Raw genomic sequence first — 15,106 nt, forward strand, 5'->3', positions numbered from 1 at the left:
GTTTGGGTGAAAAAATATTTGCTGAGATTTCTGGAGATTCGTAATTTTGGGAAGCTTGGCAACCCCTTCCCATGAAAGTGTTTCTCGCCAGTCACTGCTTAGGGCTACATCAAGAAGAAACAAAACGTAGAGATAGAACGTGAAACTCCTTTGTTGTGTCAAGTTTCAAGAAGCTAGCACAAACCGTGTTGGATTTAGAGTTCCAAATACATCTATCAATATAGGAGAAAACAGAGTGAAACCTAAAAATTCAAACTGTTACTGGAAATGAACGCTTCAACATAGAAGAACGAAATTTGGGAAACCAAGTCGCCTTAGTGTACAGATCATTACCTGAAAGTATCATCCAGTTTGGGTGAAAAAATATTTGCGGAGATTTCTGGAGATTCGTAATTTTGGGAAGCTTGGCAACCCCTTCCCATGAAAGTGTTTCTCGCCAGTCACTGTTTAGGGCTACATCAAGAGGAAACAACAAAACGTAGAGATAGAACGTGAAACTACTTTGTTGTGTCAACTTTCAAGAAGCTAGCACAAACCGTGTTGGATTCAGAGTTCCAAATACATCTATCAATATAGGAGAAAACAGAGTGAAACCTACAAATTCAAACTGTTACTGGAAATGAACGCTTCAACATAGAAGAACGAAATTTGGGTAACCAAGTCGCCTTAGTGTACTGATCATTACCTGAAAGTATCATCCAGTTTGGGTGAAAAAATATTTGCTGAGATTTCTGGAGATTCGTAATTTTGGGAAGCTTGGCAACCCCTTCCCATGAAAGTGTTTCTCGCCAGTCACTGCTTAGGGCTACATCAAGAGGAAACAAAACGTAGAGATATAACGTGAAACTACTTTGTTGTGTCAAGTTTCAAGAAGCTAGCACAAACCGTGTTGGATTTAGAGTTCCAAATACATCTATCAATATAGGAGAAAACAGAGTGAAACCTAAAAATTCAAACTGTTACTGAAAATGAACGCTTCAACATAGAAGAACGAAATTTGGAGAACCAAGTCACCTTAGTGTACTGATCATTACCTGAAAGTATCATCCAGTTTGGGTGAAAAAATATTTGCTGAGATCTCTGGAGATTCGTAATTTTGGGAAGCTTGGCAACCCCTTCCCATGAAAGTGTTTCTCGCCAGTCACTGCTTAGGGCTACATCAAGAGGAAACAAAACGTAGAGATAGAACGTGAAACTACTTTGTTGTGTCAAGTTTCAAGAAGCTAGCACAAACCGTGTTGGATTTAGAGTTCCAAATACATCTATCAATATAGGAGAAAACAGAGTGAAACCTAAAAATTCAAACTGTTACTGGAAATGAACGCTTCAACATAGAAGAACGAAATTTGGGGAACCAAGTCGCCTTAGTGTACTGATCATTACCTGAAAGTATCATCCAGTTTGGGTGAAAAAATATTTGCTGAGATTTCTGGAGATTCGTAATTTTGGGAAGCTTGGCAACCCCTTCCCATGAAAGTGTTTCTGGCCAGTCACTGTTTAGGGCTACATCAAGAGGAAACAAAACGTAGAGATAGAACGTGAAACTACTTTGTTGTGTCAAGTTTCAAGAAGCTAGCACAAACTGTGTTGGATTTAGAGTTCCAAATACATCTATCAATATAGGAGAAAACAGAGTGAAACCTAAAAATTCAAACTGTTACTGGAAATGAACGCTTCAACATAGAAGAACGAAATTTGGGGAACCAAGTCGCCTTAGTGTACTGATCATTACCTGAGAGTATCATCCAGTTTGGGTGAAAAAATATTTGCTGAGATTTCTGGAGATTCGTAATTTTGGAAGCTTGGCAACCCCTTCCCATGAAAGTGTTTCTCGCCAGTCACTGCTTAGGGCTACATCAAGAGGAAACAAAACGTAGAGATAGAACGTGAAACTACTTTGTTGTGTCAACTTTCAAGAAGCTAGCACAAACCGTGTTGGATTCAGAGTTCCAAATACATCTATCAATATAGGAGAAAACAGAGTGAAACCTAAAAATTCAAACTGTTACTGGAAATGAACGCTTCAACATAGAAGAACGAAATTAGGGGAACCAAGTCGCCTTAGTGTACTGATCATTACCTGAAAGTATCATCCAGTTTGGGTGAAAAAATGTTTGCTCAGATTTCTGGAGATTCGTAATTTTGGGAAGCTTGGCAACCCCTTCCCATGAAAGTGTTTCTCGCCAGTCACTGCTTAGGGCTACAACAAGAGGAAACAAAACGTAGAGATAGAACGTGAAACTACTTTGTTGTGTCAAGTTTCAAGAAGCTAGCACAAACCGTGTTGGATTTAGAGTTCCAAATACATCTATCTATATAGGAGAAAACAGAGTGAAACCTAAAAATTCAAACTGTTACTGGAAATGAACGCTTCAACATAGAAGAACGAAATTTGGGGAACCAAGTCGCCTTAGTGTACTGATCATTACCTGAAAGTATCATCCAGTTTGGGTGAAAAAATGTTTGCTGAGATTTCTGGAGATTCGTAATTTTGGGAAGCTTGGCAACCCCTTCCCATGAAAGTGTTTCTCGCCAGTCACTGCTTAGGGCTACATCAAGAGGAAACAAAACGTAGAGATAGAACGTGAAACTACTTTGTTGTGTCAAGTTTCAAGAAGCTAGCACAAACTGTGTTGGATTTAGAGTTCCAAATACATCTATCAATATAGGAGAAAACAGAGTGAAACCTAAAAATTCAAACTGTTACTGGAAATGAACGCTTCAAAATAGAAGAACAAAATTTGGGGAACCAAGTCACCTTAGTGTACTGATCATTACCTGAAAGTATCATCCAGTTTGGGTGAAAAATATTTGCTGAGATTTATGGAGATTCGTAATTTTGGGAAGCTTGGCAACCCCTTCCCATGAAAGTGTTTCTGGCCAGTCACTGCTTAGGGCTACATCAAGAGGAAACAAAACGTAGAGATAGAACGTGAAACTACTTTGTTGTGTCAAGTTTCAAGAAGCTAGCACAAACCGTGTTGGATTTAGAGTTCCAAATACATCTATCAATATAGGAGAAAATAGAGTGAAACCTAAAAATTCAAACTGTTACTGGAAATGAACGCTTCAACATAGAAGAACGAAATTTGGGGAACCAAGTCGCCTTAGTGTACTGATCATTACCTGAAAGTATCATCCAGTTTGGGTGAAAAAATATTTGCTGAGATTTCTGGAGATTCGTAATTTTGGGAAGCTTGGCAACCCCTTCCCATGAAAGTGTTTCTCGCCAGTCACTGCTTAGGGCTACATCAAGAAGAAACAAAACGTAGAGATAGAACGTGAAACTCCTTTGTTGTGTCAAGTTTCAAGAAGCTAGCACAAACCGTGTTGGATTTAGAGTTCCAAATACATCTATCAATATAGGAGAAAACAGAGTGAAACCTAAAAATTCAAACTGTTACTGGAAATGAACGCTTCAACATAGAAGAACGAAATTTGGGAAACCAAGTCGCCTTAGTGTACTGATCATTACCTGAAAGTATCATCCAGTTTGGGTGAAAAAATATTTGAGGAGATTTCTGGAGATTCGTAATTTTGGGAAGCTTGGCAACCCCTTCCCATGAAAGTGTTTCTCGCCAGTCACTGTTTAGGGCTACATCAAGAGGAAACAACAAAACGTAGAGATAGAACGTGAAACTACTTTGTTGTGTCAACTTTCAAGAAGCTAGCACAAACCGTGTTGGATTCAGAGTTCCAAATACATCTATCAATATAGGAGAAAACAGAGTGAAACCTACAAATTCAAACTGTTACTGGAAATGAACGCTTCAACATAGAAGAACGAAATTTGGGTAACCAAGTCGCCTTAGTGTACTGATCATTACCTGAAAGTATCATCCAGTTTGGGTGAAAAAATATTTGCTGAGATTTCTGGAGATTCGTAATTTTGGGAAGCTTGGCAACCCCTTCCCATGAAAGTGTTTCTCGCCAGTCACTGCTTAGGGCTACATCAAGAGGAAACAAAACGTAGAGATAGAACGTGAAACTACTTTGTTGTGTCAAGTTTCAAGAAGCTAGCACAAACCGTGTTGGATTTAGAGTTCCAAATACATCTATCAATATAGGAGAAAACAGAGTGAAACCTAAAAATTCAAACTGTTACTGAAAATGAACGCTTCAACATAGAAGAACGAAATTTGGAGAACCAAGTCACCTTAGTGTACTGATCATTACCTGAAAGTATCATCCAGTTTGGGTGAAAAAATATTTGCTGAGATCTCTGGAGATTCGTAATTTTGGGAAGCTTGGCAACCCCTTCCCATGAAAGTGTTTCTCGCCAGTCACTGCTTAGGGCTACATCAAGAGGAAACAAAACGTAGAGATAGAACGTGAAACTACTTTGTTGTGTCAAGTTTCAAGAAGCTAGCACAAACCGTGTTGGATTTAGAGTTCCAAATACATCTATCAATATAGGAGAAAACAGAGTGAAACCTAAAAATTCAAACTGTTACTGGAAATGAACGCTTCAACATAGAAGAACGAAATTTGGGGAACCAAGTCGCCTTAGTGTACTGATCATTACCTGAAAGTATCATCCAGTTTGGGTGAAAAAATATTTGCTGAGATTTCTGGAGATTCGTAATTTTGGGAAGCTTGGCAACCCCTTCCCATGAAAGTGTTTCTGGCCAGTCACTGTTTAGGGCTACATCAAGAGGAAACAAAACGTAGAGATAGAACGTGAAACTACTTTGTTGTGTCAAGTTTCAAGAAGCTAGCACAAACTGTGTTGGATTTAGAGTTCCAAATACATCTATCAATATAGGAGAAAACAGAGTGAAACCTAAAAATTCAAACTGTTACTGGAAATGAACGCTTCAACATAGAAGAACGAAATTTGGGGAACCAAGTCGCCTTAGTGTACTGATCATTACCTGAGAGTATCATCCAGTTTGGGTGAAAAAATATTTGCTGAGATTTCTGGAGATTCGTAATTTTGGAAGCTTGGCAACCCCTTCCCATGAAAGTGTTTCTCGCCAGTCACTGCTTAGGGCTACATCAAGAGGAAACAAAACGTAGAGATAGAACGTGAAACTACTTTGTTGTGTCAACTTTCAAGAAGCTAGCACAAACCGTGTTGGATTCAGAGTTCCAAATACATCTATCAATATAGGAGAAAATAGAGTGAAACCTAAAAATTCAAACTGTTACTGGAAATGAACGCTTCAACATAGAAGAACGAAATTAGGGGAACCAAGTCGCCTTAGTGTACTGATCATTACCTGAAAGTATCATCCAGTTTGGGTGAAAAAATGTTTGCTCAGATTTCTGGAGATTCGTAATTTTGGGAAGCTTGGCAACCCCTTCCCATGAAAGTGTTTCTCGCCAGTCACTGCTTAGGGCTACAACAAGAGGAAACAAAACGTAGAGATAGAACGTGAAACTACTTTGTTGTGTCAAGTTTCAAGAAGCTAGCACAAACCGTGTTGGATTTAGAGTTCCAAATACATCTATCTATATAGGAGAAAACAGAGTGAAACCTAAAAATTCAAACTGTTACTGGAAATGAACGCTTCAACATAGAAGAACGAAATTTGGGGAACCAAGTCGCCTTAGTGTACTGATCATTACCTGAAAGTGTCATCCAGTTTGGGTGAAAAAATATTTGCTGAGATTTCTGGAGATTCGTAATTTTGGGAAGCTTGGCAACCCCTTCCCATGAAAGTGTTTCTCGCCAGTCACTGCTTAGGGCTACATCAAGAGGAAACAAAACGTAGAGATAGAACGTGAAACAACTTTGTTGTGTCAAGTTTCAAGAAGCTAGCACAAACCGTGTTGGATTTAGAGTTCCAAATATATCTATCTATATAGGAGAAAACAGAGTGAAACCTAAAAATTCAAACTGTTACTGGAAATGAACGCTTCAACATAGAAGAACGAAATTTGGGGAACCAAGTCGCCTTAGTGTACTGATCATTACCTGAAAGTATCATCCAGTTTGGTTGAAAAAATATTTGCTGAGATTTCTGGAGATTCGTAATTTTGGGAAGCTTGGCAACCCCTTCCCATGAAAGTGTTTCTCGCCAGTCACTGCTTTGGGCTACATCAAGAGGAAACAAAACGTAGAGATAGAACGTGAAACTACTTTGTTGTGTCAAGTTTCAAGAAGCTAGCACAAACCGTGTTGGATTTAGAGTTCCAAATACATCTATCAATATAGGAGAAAACAGAGTGAAACCTAAAAATTCAAACTGTTACTGGAAATGAACGCTTCAACATAGAAGAACGAAATTTGGGGAACCAAGTCGCCTTAGTGTACTGATCATTACCTGAAAGTATCATCCAGTTTGGGTGAAAAAATGTTTGCTGAGATTTCTGGAGATTCGTAATTTTGGGAAGCTTGGCAACCCCTTCCCATGAAAGTGTTTCTCGCCAGTCACTGTTTAGGGCTACATCAAGAGGAAACAAAACGTAGAGATAGAACGTGAAACTACTTTGTTGTGTCAAGTTTCAAGAAGCTAGCACAAACCGTGTTGGATTTAGAGTTCCAAATACATCTATCAATATAGGAGAAAACAGAGTGAAACCTAAAAATTCAAACTGTTACTGGAAATGAACGCTTCAACATAGAAGAACGAAATTTGGGGAACCAAGTCGCCTTAGTGTACTGATCATTACCTGAGAGTATCATCCAGTTTGGGTGAAAAAATATTTGCTGAGATTTCTGGAGATTCGTAATTTTGGGAAGCTTGGCAACCCCTTCCCATGAAAGTGTTTCTCGCCAGTCACTGCTTAGGGCTACATCAAGAGGAAACAAAACGTAGAGATAGAACGTGAAACTACTTTGTTGTGTCAAGTTTCAAGAAGCTAGCACAAACCGTGTTGGATTTAGAGTTCCAAATACATCTATCAATATAGGAGAAAACAGAGTGAAACCTAAAAATTCAAACTGTTACTGGAAATGAACGCTTCAACATAGAAGAACGAAATTTGGGGAACCAAGTCGCCTTAGTGTACTGATCATTACCTGAAAGTATCATCCAGTTTGGGTGAAAAAATGTTTGCTGAGATTTCTGGAGATTCGTAATTTTGGGAAGCTTGGCAACCCCTTCCGATGAAAGTCTTTCTCGCCAGTCACTGCTTAGGGCTACAACAAGAGGAAATAAAACGTAGAGATAGAACGTGAAACAACTTTGTTGTGTCAAGTTTCAAGAAGCTAGCACAACCCGTGTTGGATTTAGAGTTCCAAATACATCTATCAATATAGGAGAAAACAGAGTGAAACCTAAAAATTCAAACTGTTACTGGAAATGAACGCTTCAACATAGAAGAACGAAATTTGGGGAACCAAGTCGCCTTACTGTACTGATCATTACCTGAAAGTATCATCCAGTTTGGTTGAAAAAATATTTGCTGAGATTTCTGGAGATTCGTAATTTTGGGAAGCTTGGCAACCCCTTCCCATGAAAGTGTTTCTCGCCAGTCACTGCTTAGGGCTACATCAAGAGGAAACAAAACGTAGAGATAGAACGTGAAACTACTTTGTTGTGTCAAGTTTCAAGAAGCTAGCACAAACCGTGTTGTATTTAGAGTTCCAAATACATCTATCAATATAGGAGAAAATAGAGTGAAACCTAAAAATTCAAACTGTTACTGGAAATGAACGCTTCAACATCGAAGAACGAAATTTGGGGAACCAAGTCGCCTTAGTGTACTGATCATTACCTGAAAGTATCATCCAGTTTGGGTGAAAAAATATTTGCTGAGATTTCTGGAGATTCGTAATTTTGGGAAGCTTGGCAACCCCTTCCCATGAAAGTGTTTCTCGCCAGTCACTGTTTAGGGCTACATCAAGAGGAAACAAAACGTAGAGATAGAATGTGAAACTACTTTGTTGTGTCAAGTTTCAAGAAGCTAGCACAAACCGTGTTGGGTTTAGAGTTCCAAATACATCTATCAATATAGGAGAAAACAGAGTGAAACCTAAAAATTCAAACTGTTACTGGAAATGAACGCTTCAACATAGAAGAACGAAATTTGGGGAACCAAGTCGCCTTAGTGTACTGATCATTACCTGAGAGTATCATCCAGTTTGGGTGAAAAAATATTTGCTGAGATTTCTGGAGATTCGTAATTTTTGGAAGCTTGGCAACCCCTTCCCATGAAAGTGTTTCTCGCCAGTCACTGCTTAGGGCTACATCAAGAGGAAACAAAACGTAGAGATAGAACGTGAAACTACTTTGTTGTGTCAAGTTTCAAGAAGCTAGCACAAACCGTGTTGGATTTAGAGTTCCAAATACATCTATCAATATAGGAGAAAACAGAGTGAAACCTACAAATTCAAACTGTTACTGGAAATGAACGCTTCAACATAGAAGAATGAAATTTGGGGAACCAAGTCGCCTTAGTGTACTGATCATTACCTGAAAGTATCATCCAGTTTGGGTGAAAAAATATTTGCTGAGATTTCTGGAGATTCGTCATTTTGGGAAGCTTGGCAACCCCTTCCCATGAAAGTGTTTCTCGCCAGTCACTGCTTAGGGCTACATCAAGAGGAAACAAAACGTAGAGATAGAACGTGAAACTACTTTGTTGTGTCAAGTTTCAAGAAGCTAGCACAAACCGTGTTGGATTTAGAGTTCCAAATACATCTATCAATATAGGAGAAAACAGAGTGAAACCTAAAAATTCAAACTGTTACTGGAAATGAACGCTTCAACATAGAAGAACGAAATTTGGGGAACCAAGTCGCCTTAGTGTACTGATCATTACCTGAAAGTATCATCCAGTTTGGGTGAAAAAATATTTGCTGAGATTTCTGGAGATTCGTAATTTTGAGAAACTTGGCAACCCCTTCCCATGAAAGTGTTTCTCGCCAGTCACTGCTTAGGGCTACATCAAGAGGAAACAAAACGTAGAGATAGAACGTGAAACTACTTTGTTGTGTCAAGTTTCAAGAAGCTAGCACAAAAGGTGTTGGATTTAGAGTTCCAAATACATCTATCAATATAGGAGAAAACAGAGTGAAACCTAAAAATTCAAACTGTTACTGGAAATGAACGCTTCAACATAGAAGAACGAAATTTGGGGAACCAAGTCGCCTTAGTGTACTGATCATTACCTGAAAGTATCATCCAGTTTGAGTGAAAAAATATTTGCTGAGATTTCTGGAGATTCGTAATTTTGGGAAGCTTGGCAACCCCTTCCCATGAAAGTGTTTCTCGCCAGTCACTGCTTAGGGGTACATCAAGAGGAAACAAAACGTAGAGATAGAACGTGAAACTACGTTGTTGTGTCAAGTTTCAAGAAGCTAGCACAAAACGTGTTGGATTTAGAGTTCCAAATACATCTATCAATATAGGAGAAAACAGAGAGAAACCTACAAATTCAAACTGTTACTGGAAATGAACGCTTCAAATAGAAGAACGAAATTTGGGGAACCAAGTCGCCTTAGTGTACTGATCATTACCTGAAAGTATCATCCAGTTTGGGTGAAAAAATATTTGCTGAGATTTCTGGAGATTCGTAATTTTGGGAAGCTTGGCAACCCCTTCCCATGAAAGTGTTTCTCGCCAGTCACTGCTTAGGGCTACATCAAGAGGAAACAAAACATAGAGATAGAACGTGAAACTACTTTGTTGTGTCAAGTTTCAAGAAGCTAGCACAAACCGTGTTGTATTTAGAGTTCCAAATACATCTATCAATATAGGAGAAAATAGAGTGAAACCTAAAAATTCAAACTGTTACTGGAAATGAACGCTTCAACATCGAAGAACGAAATTTGGGGAACCAAGTCGCCTTAGTGTACTGATCATTACCTGAAAGTATCATCCAGTTTGGGTGAAAAAATATTTGCTGAGATTTCTGGAGATTCGTAATTTTGGGAAGCTTGGCAACCCCTTCCCATGAAAGTGTTTCTCGCCAGTCACTGTTTAGGGCTACATCAAGAGGAAACAAAACGTAGAGATAGAATGTGAAACTACTTTGTTGTGTCAAGTTTCAAGAAGCTAGCACAAACCGTGTTGGGTTTAGAGTTCCAAATACATCTATCAATATAGGAGAAAACAGAGTGAAACCTAAAAATTCAAACTGTTACTGGAAATGAACGCTTCAACATAGAAGAACGAAATTTGGGGAACCAAGTCGCCTTAGTGTACTGATCATTACCTGAGAGTATCATCCAGTTTGGGTGAAAACATATTTGCTGAGATTTCTGGAGATTCGTAATTTTTGGAAGCTTGGCAACCCCTTCCCATGAAAGTGTTTCTCGCCAGTCACTGCTTAGGGCTACATCCAGAGGAAACAAAACGTAGAGATAGAACGTGAAACTACTTTGTTGTGTCAAGTTTCAAGAAGCTAGCACAAACCGTGTTGGATTTAGAGTTCCAAATACATCTATCAATATAGGAGAAAACAGAGTGAAACCTACAAATTCAAACTGTTACTGGAAATGAACGCTTCAACATAGAAGAATGAAATTTGGGGAACCAAGTCGCCTTAGTGTACTGATCATTACCTGAAAGTATCATCCAGTTTGGGTGAAAAAATATTTGCTGAGATTTCTGGAGATTCGTCATTTTGGGAAGCTTGGCAACCCCTTCCCATGAAAGTGTTTCTCGCCAGTCACTGCTTAGGGCTACATCAAGAGGAAACAAAACGTAGAGATAGAACGTGAAACTACTTTGTTGTGTCAAGTTTCAAGAAGCTAGCACAAACCGTGTTGGATTTAGAGTTCCAAATACATCTATCAATATAGGAGAAAACAGAGTGAAACCTAAAAATTCAAACTGTTACTGGAAATGAACGCTTCAACATAGAAGAACGAAATTTGGGGAACCAAGTCGCCTTAGTGTACTGATCATTACCTGAAAGTATCATCCAGTTTGGGTGAAAAAATATTTGCTGAGATTTCTGGAGATTCGTAATTTTGGGAAGCTTGGCAACCCCTTCCCATGAAAGTGTTTCTCGCCAGTCACAGCTTAGGGCTACATCAAGAGGAAACAAAACGTAGAGATAGAACGTGAAACTACTTTGTTGTGTCAAGTTTCAAGAAGCTAGCACAAACCGTGTTGGATTTAGAGTTCCAAATACATCTATCAATATAGGAGAAAACAGAGTGAAACCTAAAAATTCAAACTGTTACTGGAAATGAACGCTTCAACATAGAAGAACGAAATTTGGGGAACCAAGTCGCCTTAGTGTACTGATCATTACCTGAGAGTATCATCCAGTTTGGGTGAAAAAATATTTGCTGAGATCTCTGGAGATTCGTAATTTTGGAAGCTTGGCAACCCCTTCCCATGAAAGTGTTTCTCGCCAGTCACTGCTTAGGGCTACATCCAGAGGAAACAAAACGTAGAGATAGAACGTGAAACTACTTTGTTGTGTCAACTTTCAAGAAGCTAGCACAAACCGTGTTGGATTCAGAGTTCCAAATACATCTATCAATATAGGAGAAAACAGAGTGAAACCAAAAAATTCAAACTGTTACTGGAAATGAACGCTTCAACATAGAAGAACGAAATTAGGGGAACCAAGTCGCCTTAGTGTACTGATCATTACCTGAAAGTATCATCCATTTTGGGTGAAAAAATATTTGCTGAGATTTCTGGAGATTCGTAATTTTGGGAAGCTTGGCAACCCCTCCCGATGAAAGTGTTTCTCGCCAGTCACTGCTTAGGGCTACAACAAGAGGAAACAAAACGTAGAGATAGAACGTGAAACTACTTTGTTGTGTCAAGTTTCAAGAAGCTAGCACAAACCGTGTTGGATTTAGAGTTCCAAATACATCTATCTATATAGGAGAAAACAGAGTGAAACCTAAAAATTCAAACTGTTACTGGAAATGAACGCTTCAACATAGAAGAACGAAATTTGGGGAACCAAGTCGCCTTAGTGTACTGATCATTACCTGAAAGTATCATCCAGTTTGGGTGAAAAAATATTTGCTGAGATTTCTGGAGATTCGTAATTTTGGGAAGCTTGGCAACCCCTTCCCATGAAAGTGTTTCTCGCCAGTCACAGCTTAGGGCTACATCAAGAGGAAACAAAACGTAGAGATAGAACGTGAAACAACTTTGTTGTGTCAAGTTTCAAGAAGCTAGCACAAACCGTGTTGGATTTAGAGTTCCAAATACATCTATCTATATAGGAGAAAACAGAGTGAAACCTAAAAATTCAAACTGTTACTGGAAATGAACGCTTCAACATAGAAGAACGAAATTTGGGGAACCAACTTACCTTAGTGTACTGATCATTACCTGAAAGTATCATCCAGTTTGGGTGAAAAATTATTTGCTGAGATTTCTGGAGATTCGTAATTTTTGGAAGCTTGGCAATCCCTTCCCATGAAAGTGTTTCTCGCCAGTCACTGCTTAGGGCTACATCAAGAGGAAACAAAACGTAGAGATAGAACGTGAAACTACTTTGTTGTGTCAAGTTTCAAGAAGCTAGCACAAACCGTGTTGGATTTAGAGTTCCAAATACATCTATCAATATAGGAGAAAACAGAGTGAAACCTAAAAATTCAAACTGTTACTGGAAATGAACGCTTCAACATAGAAGAACGAAATTTGGGGAACCAAGTCGCCTTAGTGTACTGATCATTACCTGAAAGTATCATCCAGTTTGAGTGAAAAAATATTTGCTGAGATTTCTGGAGATTCGTAATTTTGGGAAGCTTGGCAACCCCTTCCCATGAAAGTGTTTCTCGCCAGTCACTGCTTAGGGGTACATCAAGAGGAAACAAAACGTAGAGATAGAACGTGAAACTACGTTGTTGTGTCAAGTTTCAAGAAGCTAGCACAAAACGTGTTGGATTTAGAGTTCCAAATACATCTATCAATATAGGAGAAAACAGAGAGAAACCTACAAATTCAAACTGTTACTGGAAATGAACGCTTCAAATAGAAGAACGAAATTTGGGGAACCAAGTCGCCTTAGTGTACTGATCATTACCTGAAAGTATCATCCAGTTTGGGTGAAAAAATATTTGCTGAGATTTCTGGAGATTCGTAATTTTGGGAAGCTTGGCAACCCCTTCCCATGAAAGTGTTTCTCGCCAGTCACTGCTTAGGGCTACATCAAGAGGAAACAAAACATAGAGATAGAACGTGAAACTACTTTGTTGTGTCAAGTTTCAAGAAGCTAGCACAAACCGTGTTGGATTTAGAGTTCCAAATACATCTATTAATATAGGAGAAAACAGAGTGAAACCTAAAAATTCAAACTGTTACTGGAAATGAACGCTTCAACATAGAAGAACGAAATTTGGGGAACCAAGTCGCCTTAGTGTACTGATCATTACCTGAGAGTATCATCCAGTTTGGGTGAAAAAATATTTGCTGAGATTTCTGGAGATTCGTAATTTTTGGAAGCTTGGCAACTCCTTCCCATGAAAGTGTTTCTCGCCAGTCACTGCTTAGAGCTACATCAAGAGGAAACAAAACGTAGAGATAGAACGTGAAACTACTTTGTTGTGTCAAGTTTCAAGAAGCTAGCACAAACCGTGTTGGATTTAGAGTTCCAAATACATCTATCAATATAGGAGAAAACAGAGTGAAACCTAAAAATTCAAACTGTTACTGGAAATGAACGCTTCAACATAGAAGAACGAAATTTGGGGAACCAAGTCGCCTTAGTGTACTGATCATTACCTGAAAGTATCATCCAGTTTGGGTGAAAAAATATTTGCTGAGATTTCTGGAGATTCGTAATTTTGGGAAGCTTGGCAACCCCGTTCCATGAAAGGGTTTCTCGCCAGTCACTGCTTAGGGCTACATCAAGAGGAAACAAAACGTAGAGATAGAACCTGAAACTACTTTGTTGTGTCAAGTTTCAAGAAGCTAGAACAAACCGTGTTGGATTTAGAGTTCCAAATACATCTATCAATATAGGAGAAAACAGAGTGAAACCTAAAAATTCAAACTGATACTGGAAATGAACGCTTCAACATAGAAGAACGAAATTTGGGGAACCAAGTCGCCTTAGTGTACTGATCATTACCTGAAAGTATCATCCAGTTTGGGTGAAAAAATGTTTGCTGAGATTTCTGGAGATTCGTAATTTTGGGAAGCTTGGCAACCCCTTCCCATGAAAGTGTTTCTCGCCAGTCACTGCTTAGGGCTACATCAAGAGGAAACAAAACGTAGAGATAGAACGTGAAACTACTTTGTTGTGTCAAGTTTCAAGAAGCTAGCACAAACTGTGTTGGATTTAGAGTTCCAAATACATCTATCAATATAGGAGAAAACAGAGTGAAACCTAAAAATTCAAACTGTTACTGGAAATGAACGCTTCAAAATAGAAGAACAAAATTTGGGGAACCAAGTCACCTTAGTGTACTGATCATTACCTGAAAGTATCATCCAGTTTGGGTGAAAAAATATTTGCTGAGATTTATGGAGATTCGTAATTTTGGGAAGCTTGGCAACCCCTTCCCATGAAAGTGTTTCTCGCCAGTCACTGCTTAGGGCTACATCAAGAGGAAACAAAACGTAGAGATAGAACGTGAAACTACTTTGTTGTGTCAAGTTTCAAGAAGCTAGCACAAACCGTGTTGGATTTAGAGTTCCAAATACATCTATCAATATAGGAGAAAACAGAGTGAAACCTAAAAATTCAAACTGTTACTGGAAATGAACGCTTCAAAAGAGAAGAACGAAATTTGGGGAACCAAGTCACCTTAGTGTACTGATCATTACCTGAAAGTATCATCCAGTTTGGGTTAAAAAATATTTGCTGAGATTTCTGGAGATTCGTAATTTTTGGAAGCTTGGCAACCCCTTCCCATGAAAGTGTTTCTCGCCAGTCACTGCTTAGGGCTACATCAAGAGGAAACAAAACGTAGAGATAGAACGTGAAACTCCTTTGTTGTGTCAAGTTTCAAGAAGCTAGCACAAACCGTGTTGGATTTAGAGTTCCAAATACATCTATCAATATAGGAGAAAACAGAGTGAAACCTAAAAATTCAAACTGTTACTGGAAATGAACGCTTCAACATAGAAGAACGAAATTTGGGGAACCAAGTCGCCTTAGTGTACTGATCATTACCTGAAAGTATCATCCAGTTTGGGTGAAAAAATATTTGCGGAGATTTCTGGAGATTCGTAATTTTGGGAAGCTTGGCAACCCCTTCCCATGAAAGTGTTTCTCGCCAGTCACTGTT

The sequence above is a fragment of the Spermophilus citellus genome (genome assembly GCF_964194105.1).
Source record: "Spermophilus citellus genome assembly, chromosome: 2".
Classification (NCBI taxonomy): domain Eukaryota; kingdom Metazoa; phylum Chordata; class Mammalia; order Rodentia; family Sciuridae; genus Spermophilus; species Spermophilus citellus.